Raw genomic sequence first — 9,759 nt, 5'->3', positions numbered from 1 at the left:
CCGAATTCTTTACCAAATGATAAGAATTGCCAAATGATATCATTGCCAAATGATAAGAATTGCCAAATCTGATATTGTCAATCCCTTAATTTAAATTCCATTGCCTTTGCTGCTATTACAGGGTAGCTTTTGAAACTAGGTCCTCATAATTGAATGTGACCCTTATTTAGGGGTCTACTGCTATGGTGAAAACTTATGCTGCTGCAGACAACATGGTTTCTTCAAATGAGGTAGATATGAGTCCATCTTCTTGGCTAAGGGTAGTTTTTAGTTTGTATTCTCATACTAAGCCATTATTCTCAAAGTACAGTTCTCCAATGTCAAGGTGGCTGAATAAGAAGGAGCTTTGAGCAGCAGCCACATGTGTCAGAACCAACTCTCCCTTTCACAATTGGCTACGCTGTAGTGTTAAGCCTGGAACCCCTGACAGATCCTCCTCCCATCATGATGCATTCAACTTAGGCACCACTGATCTCTCATTCCAATGTGTCTTGGTCAGAACAATCTCAGTCCATCAGAGGAGGTCTAATAATATCAGACTTCAAAATGGAAGTGGCCAGGTTCTCTAGCTTTTTCCTTCCACTTGGCTCCCGAATCCCTACATGAAATGTAAGCACATTCTCCCTAGAGAGGGATCTGTACCTCCACTGGCAGTTTTTTCTGAAGACAGAAATGGTTCCTTTACATCCTTCAGCACAACAGTGGTCGCCAAATTAAGTTACATTTACATAATGATGAGAGGAAATTCATACATGTCATGGAACAATAAGATTTGCTTTGAGATGACTTTTTACCTTTATCTCCTTTTTTTTTTTTTTTTTTTTTTTTTTTTTGAGACGGAGTCTCGCTCTGTCACCCAGGCTGGAGTGCAGTGGCGCGATCTCGGCTCACTGCAAGCTCCACCTCCCGGGTTTACGCCATTCTCCTGCCTCAGCCTCCCGAGTAGCTGGGACTCCAGGCGCCCGCCATCTCGCCCGGCTAGTAGAGACGGGGTTTCACCGTGTAGACCAGGATGGTCTCGATCTTCTGACCTCGTGATCCACCCGTCTCGGCCTCCCAAAGTGCTGGGATTACAGGCTTGAGCCACCGCGCCCGGCTGTTTAGAGGAGCCTCAGGCAGTCTTTAAGTGACAACTCTCCCTATAGTCCACTTACAGGTCCCGTGTTAAACTGATTTATTTTTCAACTAAAAGGTAAGCCAGTTACTAAAATTTCTCATTTAATGATACAATTTTTAGTGAGTGAGTATAATCATCATTTCATATGAGTATAGCTTAATATTCTTAAATGTGGCTATGGCTGCGTTAAAATTATGACCTACAAGCTGAAACAGTGGTTGATAACTATGTTTGAATATAATTTACTGAAAATGCCTTGAGATCTTCAGTTTGACAGGATAACAGAAATCCAAATGATTATTTCTTTTATTGTTTTTTTTTTTTTTTTTTTTTTTTGAGACGGAGTCTCGCTGTCACCCAGGTTGGAGTGCAGTGGCCGGATCTCAGCTCACTGCAAGCTCCGCCTCCCGGGTTCACGCCATTCTCCTGCCTCAGCCTCCCGAGTAGCTGGGACTACAGGCGCCCGCCACCATGCCAGGCTAGTTTTTTTTTTTTTTTTTTTTTTTTTTTTTTTTTTGTATTTTTTAGTAGAGACGGGGTTTCACCATATTAGCCAGGCTGCTCTCGAGCTCCTGACCTCGTGATCTGCCCGTCTCGGCCTCCCAAAGTGCTGGGATTACAGGCTTGAGCCACCGCGCCCGGCCTTCTTTTATTGTTTTAAAAAATGCCTACACATTCTCTTTGTTTTTATTTAATTGACAAGGTAAAGAGCAATGCTTCTGTGGTCAGTGGACACTTCTCTGTGGAATTTGAACAAATATTTAGGTTGTAGCGGTTTTGCTCTTTCCACTGCAAATTCCATTAACTCTCAAGGCAACAGTATTTCTCAATTCCTTTCTATCGTCATAGGACATTACAACAGGAAAGAAAAAGTGGAAAGATGTGATAACAATGGAATATATGGCTCACAAAATTAAACCTGCCTACTTCATAGGATGAGAGAAAGGGAAATAAATAAAATCTCACCGAAAGTTAAAACAGTATTCAGGGAGCAGCTGTTCAGAAGGAAAAGATAAAAGCAAATGGTAGAAAGGCCAAGGGAAGCTGAGACCTGGAGCAGAGGGGCTCTGAAGGCTTTGAGTGATTGGCTCAAAGAGAGTGAAACATTAAAGAACGCTTTGAAAACACCTCAAACACAGAAGAAGAAAGGCTAGTTATGCAGGAATTACTTTATCTTGAGGAAGGACATGTTTTATTTATGTACGTATAAACAGAAATAAAAAGTTATATCACTTTGCTTGTTTCTTTTTCTTGTTAGAAACAGTGCTATTTTGTAAAGATGGTCTCTTGGCTTGACTTGAATAGATCAGATGGTTTGACCTTCATTTAGTTGAAAGAAATTCTTGGAGCATAAAGCAAGAAAGATGATATTCAGGGTGCTTGGGAAAGAATGGCAGTTAATCCATTGTTTTATATACTGTAGGGAAAAATAATACAGGTAAATGAAGGGAATAATATATGTAACCTGAATTTGAGGTAGAAAAATAGGTAAATTGGGAAGAGAAGAGTAATGGGACGCTCCCTCCCTCTTGCAACTTAATTTTTTAGAAAGATCTTTTGCATTCTTCCATTCAGCTCAGTGCTGTGTTTTTAATATATTTCCTGAATGCAATAGCCCTCATTCTTCCTGCTCCAAGGTACATTGCAGGAAGAATTAAGCATTAGGCCTTTAAATACACCTTCCTTGATTACTGTTCTTCAAACAAAAGTCTTCAGAAAACTAAGAAAGAGAGTGTGTGTGTGTATAAATTTTCTTTAGCCTAAAAGCTCCAGCCAATCACTTTTCTTAACTCTGGGTCTGTATTTTCCCAAATGGTCAGTTGGTACTGGTATGCTTTTTTTTTTTTTTTTTTTTTTTTTTTTTTTTTTTTTTGTAACTTCAAGAGTACTTATAGAAAGCCAACTCATAAATTAATACAGCAATTACTAGACAACCACTACCACTACTACCATGACTATCACTACTTTTAACCACCATCACAGCTGCTGCTTCTTACTATGACGACAACCTTACAACTAACTAACATTTCTTGAGTACTTACTATGTGTCAAGCATTATATTCAACCCTTTCTATGCAATATGAAATTTGAACCTCACAATAACTCACTAAGATTGATGCCCACATTCACATGGCAAGAAACTCTCCAAGCTGGGACTTAAACTTTGATATGATCATCTATTATATTATGCTACCCTGTAATTTGATGCCTCTTCCAACTTTGGTGTTTGGTCTCTCCGTTGGCACTGTCTGCTTTTGGTTCTCCTACACCATCACTCTTTTACTGTTCCCTCTGCCACAGATTGTCCTTCGTGAGAGGTGCCCTCCACCAAGTGCTGGAGTCTTGGGTGTGGGGGCTTTTATGTAGCTGATGGTATCTGCCTCTGTGGCTGAAAGATAAGTGTTTTGGGCCATCTGTGTAAGACTGTCAGTCCCAGTGAAGATCTTGCTGGTCCTCTCTCATTATGGCATGCTGCTAAATCACAGTCGATCTCTTGGGGCTCTGTGACTCTGGTGGGTGCACCAGCTGAGCTGGGCTACATATGTCTCTAAACCCCTTCCACTCTAGTTAGGCCATCAGTTCATAGAAGACCTGACTGCCACCTTCTTTGCCAAAATAAAAGTCTCTTCCTGCTGTAGCTGCTTCCTGGTAGAAGATAGCAGTCTCTTCCTATCTTCTTTACGCCATCTCTGCCTCAATAAGGTGCTCTGACCTTCTATCCTATTTTTGGTAAAGTGGTGATTGGAGAATAGAGGAGTGAGAAATGGAGAGTTGCACTTCAGACGTACTTGAAGGAATCGGACAGTGCCACTGCTCCTCTGACACCCCAACCTCACATGGGTGGTTGTCAGTATCAGTGACTAGTGATTTCCTGCCTCCTTCTTCGAAGGTACTGCCCATTCTCTGTAGGTACTATGTATACGGTAATTAATTCTACAGCACCAGCCACTGGTATTCGTTATCATTGAATTCAGCATTGATTCATCACTTGTTGGATAGAGGACAAAGTTATCCATCTGAATCTTCCTATGGAGTTCTGTTCTCCAAGTACTCGCACAAGTGAAAACTAGTAACATTTTCTCAGGCCTTGTGCTTTCCCTCAGGGTAAAGAATGACACTAAAGTTTTTGGTTTCAAACATGTGAAACCCAAGCTTGTAGCAGTTGCAGGGAGAACTGGATATTTGTGCATCAAACTGGTTCCCTCTTCCTGCTGGGGCCATGCCTAGACTACTTTGTTGGCCTCCCTTGCAGTTGAGTTCCATTTAATGCAACTGCAGACAGAAGTGATGTGAGTGCCACTTCCAGGCTATCTTCCATGTGATCTCTTCCCTCATCTTCCAGTCAGATGTACACACCAAGGGAAGGTTCTTGTACAATTAGGATAGCAGTGCCGTTAAATATGAGGAGGCTGGGTCTCTAAGTGAACTCCCTCACCTCCATCAATCTGCATTGCACTGCAACAGTAGAAAGAAGCAAATCTTTATTGTGTTAAATTACTAAGAGTGGGATTCTTTGTTACCTTAGTTGGTATTTTTAAAATGTAAACTAGCATGTTATTGTACTAGGTCTTTGTTTCATCCCCACACATTTTAATACAAGCTTTGGAGTTTACCTGGATGGAAATAATAAAATAAGGGAAGGAAAAAGACGACATGAAAAGGAGAGAAAAAGAATAAAAGGGAGGAAAAAAAGAACAGAATAAAGGAAGGAGTGAAAGGAGGAGGACTGATATTTAGATAAGTCACTTTGATATGAAAAAAGAATTACTATAGTTGTTCCTGTCTCAACTGTAGGTACATGTTCCAGATCATGTACATGTTCTGTCTTGTGGTTCACAGATAGAGATATCAACCGTGTGACAAACACTTTCTGTTCACTGGAGACCAGCATTGTGGACACCATTCCTAGAATATGCTTTTCTGGCTTTTGAGCCCTTACTCCTTCTGGGCACTTTCACTCCTTTCTTTATTTTTCTGGAAAAATATTTTCTCCCTCTCTTTTTTGTTTTACACTCATTCTATTTTTCCTTTAATGCCCAACTCAAATGCTATCTACTTTATGATGTCTTTCTACATGATTGCAATACATTTTGATCTTTTCCTTCTTCATAATCTCACAATACATTCTGTCCATCACTATTTTGCCAATTAGTCATATATTGCTTGATACTCTCATTATTTCTATGTTTGTAGCTTATGTATCTTGTTTGTCAGCTTCTTAGGGATGGAGAGGGTGCATTGTTTTTATTCATAGAATTATCTGACATTAGATAGGTGCTGGATACCCAGCAGTTTTCCATTATTATTATTATTTTAAATTTTTACTTTTACTTCTGGGATACTTGTGCAGAATGTGCAGGTTTGTTGCATAGGTATACAGGTGCCATCATGGTTTACTGTACCTATCAACCTATCATCTAGGTGTTAAGCCCCAGAGGATGCAGTTTCTGTCTATCACAATTACATAAAACTTTAACAAATTTACATGTTGATGACAATTAAGTAGAAGGCAATGCTTTATAACAGAGAAAGAACTCATTAGGAAATTCATGAATCATGGTTCTAAAGACAAGATTTGCTATTTTAAGAAAGATGTAATATTGGGATTACAACTTTTATTGTGTTAAAATATTAACAACTCCATAGACCTATGAGCTTTACAGTTCATTTGAGACATTAGTAATGCCAAGGAAGGCAATCAACTTTAGTTCAAATAAGCAAATGATTAGAGATGACAATAGAAATAGAAACAGAACGCTCATCTATCTATTCACTCCTCTGGGTATTGCTCTATTATCTATAACATACATGCATTCTTACAGTGCCATTTATGGACACTGCTTCTATTCAGCACTGAACAACATTACACTCTAAGATATATCATCGTGGATTGAGATAGAGAAGGATTTCTGAAAATCCTACACAATTATAGTAATAGTAACAAATCAAAACTTCCCAGCTCTCTTTTGCACTTTGCTTTATCAGCCCTGCTATGGCAGCTGTTTTAAGTTTGTAGACCAATGGAGTTAGAAGAAAAGCAAGACCACAAAACAGAGATGCAACTGGAGCTAGAGTATCTGGTGAAAAGGAGTGAAAATAGGAAGTTGAAGCTTGGCAGCCTAGCCAAGTAGGTCCATGAGAGTGATAGGATTTCAGAAGCCTCTGACAATTCTAAGACCTCTTTTACTTAAAAGCAGAAAACAATGCCTGGCCGAAAGTGCTGTTTCAATTTAAATGTGTGAGTGGGAGGCTGTATGTCCGCATCATATTAATTTGGTAAGTGTGATGGAAAGAAGAACTGAAAGAGTCCTATTTTCTCTTCTTATACCCCTGAGTTCGTTAATCTATTTTTAGCTTTTGTCCTTTCAGCTCAGCCAGGAGCTGCCCTGAAACTCAGCCTATGGAAATGTGCCGGGCTCTGAACTGAGCTGCAAAGAATGAAGGTGAAGCTTTGAGCTGCTAGATTCATGGCTGGGGTTTTTACACACACATAAAATATGAATCTCAGTTGTATACAAAGCTGAACCCATCGTGCCAAAAGGATCCCAGTCAAGCAGGCCTGTAAAATGAAATCCTCTTGGACTAATTTAAGGAGACCTGAGTGATATAAATTGTGGCCTGCTCAAATGCAGGAAATAAAAAAAAATTGCAAGTTGAATACAAGCATCTCTCTTGGTGCCGTTGGCAGCCTTGTTGTGTGAGCAATGGGAACAAAAAACAGACTGAGAAGTTAGCTCCTGATTCGTTTTCCTAATAACTCAGCAGCTCCCTGTTTATACTGGTCTTGTGGGCCTAATGAAACCCTCTTCAGTGAGAATTTAATACAGAGATAAACTTTTCAATAAATGCATGGCTCTGAGTTGGCTGAACTCTGATACCTTTCAGTCTGGTCTAGCCACTCCTCTGGAATTGGTATGCATAGAAAGAAAATGCTCGTAAAAAGCATTCCCGATAAAAGAATTAATTCACACAGAACACTGAGCCGGAACCTCTGCCTATCAGACACTAAGATTTCTCTATTTCATTCGATTTTTCACTAACCATCTTATAGGTCTTTGTTACCCTTAGTGGGTACGATCCTCAAGGTCCCTCTGACCTTCTTTAAGCAAGCATTTATATGACTGTTAGAGCTATTAAATACAGTAGCATGTAAAAAGGTTTCAATACCTGTTTAGGAGATTTCAGGTACCAAAAGAGGGTGCAGTACAAATAATATGTGAACCTTGAGGATGAGTTTTATTTGAAGCAACAGCCAAACTCTTACTTGCTATAGGAAATTAACTTGTTAGGATTTGAGGAGGAAGTGCATCATCTTCACTATGCATGAGGGATCAACTGCTGTTTTCTGCAGAACATGGAAAAGAATTTCTATGACTGTCATTCAGGTAAGTTTCTAGGGAAAGATACTTCCATGAAATCATCAATTTATTAATTTAGAAAATGGTTTTCCATTTAGAATATTCAGCAAGTATTTTTTGAGCATTAGCTTGTGTTCTGGGTATTGATAATATTCCAGGCCATGATCCTTCATCTCATAAGTCAATCAACATAGAGAGAACATGGCATTGTTATGAATATTTAACCAAAAATCAGGTTTTCGTTTGCTGTGGTACATTAGAGAATAAGTCAAATATGCATTTTTTTGTTTCAAAATATAACAAAAATTTATGACTTTATACAAATTGCTGTGACCTATTTCTTGAAACATTGGATAAATTACTTACTTCCAACCTCACATGAGTATAAAAAAGTGAAAATGATTAGTTTGTAATTAATTATATAGGTGATTCATAAGTATTAAAATAGAAGTATAAGAGAAAATGGACATTATTTCAGGAAGCCATTTTATGAAACAGTAAGAATTATATTTTATATGAGATAAATATTATTGGAGACAATATATAAACGCATGCTTATTTTGTGTCTAAGAGTACAACTTACCAAAAGAAAATGTGAATCTCCAATGTATAATCACAATATTAAGTAATAACTTAAAGATAGTTTAATACATCAAATAAGAATTTTCAGAAAATATTTACTACTGAGGTGTGTGCTATGTAAATTTAAAAAGAGCATTCTGAAATGATTGTCTAACATAAAGAGGATACTTTTTCAATTTTAGGGTCTTTCTCAAATGTTAAAAGTTCTAATTCTCCTCTAGGGAGAGTTTCTGTTGTTTATAATTTCTGTAAGAGAGTATTTTATTTCCTAATAAACAGTCAAAACTTTAGTAGTTACTAATATTGTAAGGTCATTCACATAGTGTCTTTTATCAAAAATGGTGGACCTGGATTCTGTTTGAAGTTTAGGTGTGTCAGTCCTGTCAAGTTGCTATGGCTTCAGGGTAAAGTCAGCCTTAGTCTGCAGCAGAATAGGTGCCTGCTTAGTGGTGTGATCAAAGGCTTACAGAAGTCTTACAACCCAGAGCTCTCTCCATCAAACAAGTATTGCTACAAAGTTTGAAATCCTGGTGTTAATGATTTATTTTTACGCTTCAGCCAGGGATGACAAGATTTTATTCCACTTTCTAATATTGGTAATGACTGCATCTTTAAGATTGTTTGCGTAAAAGATTGTTAGAAAAGACTAATAATATTGTTTAACAGTATCTGTCATGAGTCAGGTCTAGGTTATATTTGGCAAACTTATGGTTTATTAATTTTTTCGTATAAAGCATAAATACCCTTTAGAAAGGTACTATACCTATCATTTGGTCCAGGAGATCCTGTTTATTTAGTTAAGTCTGTACATACATATATACATATGAATACATAATTTGTATACATACATACATAATTATAAATATTGTGGACATATAAATATACAACTCATATAGTGCATGAAATTTCTAGATACTCCACATCCTGGCTGGGTATGAACTTGGTAGTGCCATCTTGTAAGATTATAGTCATTCTGGTGGGTAAGTAGTGGAATCCTATTACGTTTTTTAATTTGTGTTTCTCTGATGATTAACAATGGTGATAACCTTTTCACATACTTCTTTGCCCTTTGATATGCTTCTTTTATGAAGAATCTGTTTAAGTCTGTTGCATCTGACAAAGGCCTAATATTCAGCACCTATGAGGAGCTTGAACAAATTTACAGGAAAAAAAACCATTAAAAAGTGGGCAAAGGACATGGACAGATACTTTTCAAAAGAAGCTGTGGCCAACAAGCATATGAAGAAAAGCTCAACCTTCCTGATCATTAGAGAAATGCAAATCAAATCCACAATGAGATACCAGCTCACAAAATTTAGAATGACTATTATTAAAAAGTAAAAAAATAACAGATGCTGGTGAGATTGCAAAGAAAAGGGAACAAGTACACTATTGGTGGGAGTGTAAATTAGTTCAGCCATTATGGAAAGCGGTATGATGATTCCTCAAAGAGCTGAAAGCAGAAATATCATTTGACCCAGCAACATCATTATTGCATACATACCCAAGGGAATATAAATCATTCTACTGTAAAGAAACATACCTGCGAATGTTCATTGCAGCACTATTCACAGTGGCAAAGACATGGAATCAACCTAATAACCCATCAATGGTAGAATGGATAAAGAAAACGTGGTACACGTACACCATGGAATACTATACAGCTATAAAAAAGAGTGAGATCATATCCTTTGCAGGAAC

Source organism: Rhinopithecus roxellana, chromosome 8 (genome assembly GCF_007565055.1).
Source record: "Rhinopithecus roxellana isolate Shanxi Qingling chromosome 8, ASM756505v1, whole genome shotgun sequence".
In the NCBI taxonomy this organism is placed as follows: Eukaryota; Metazoa; Chordata; class Mammalia; order Primates; family Cercopithecidae; genus Rhinopithecus; species Rhinopithecus roxellana.
This window is presented reverse-complemented; position numbering follows the sequence as displayed.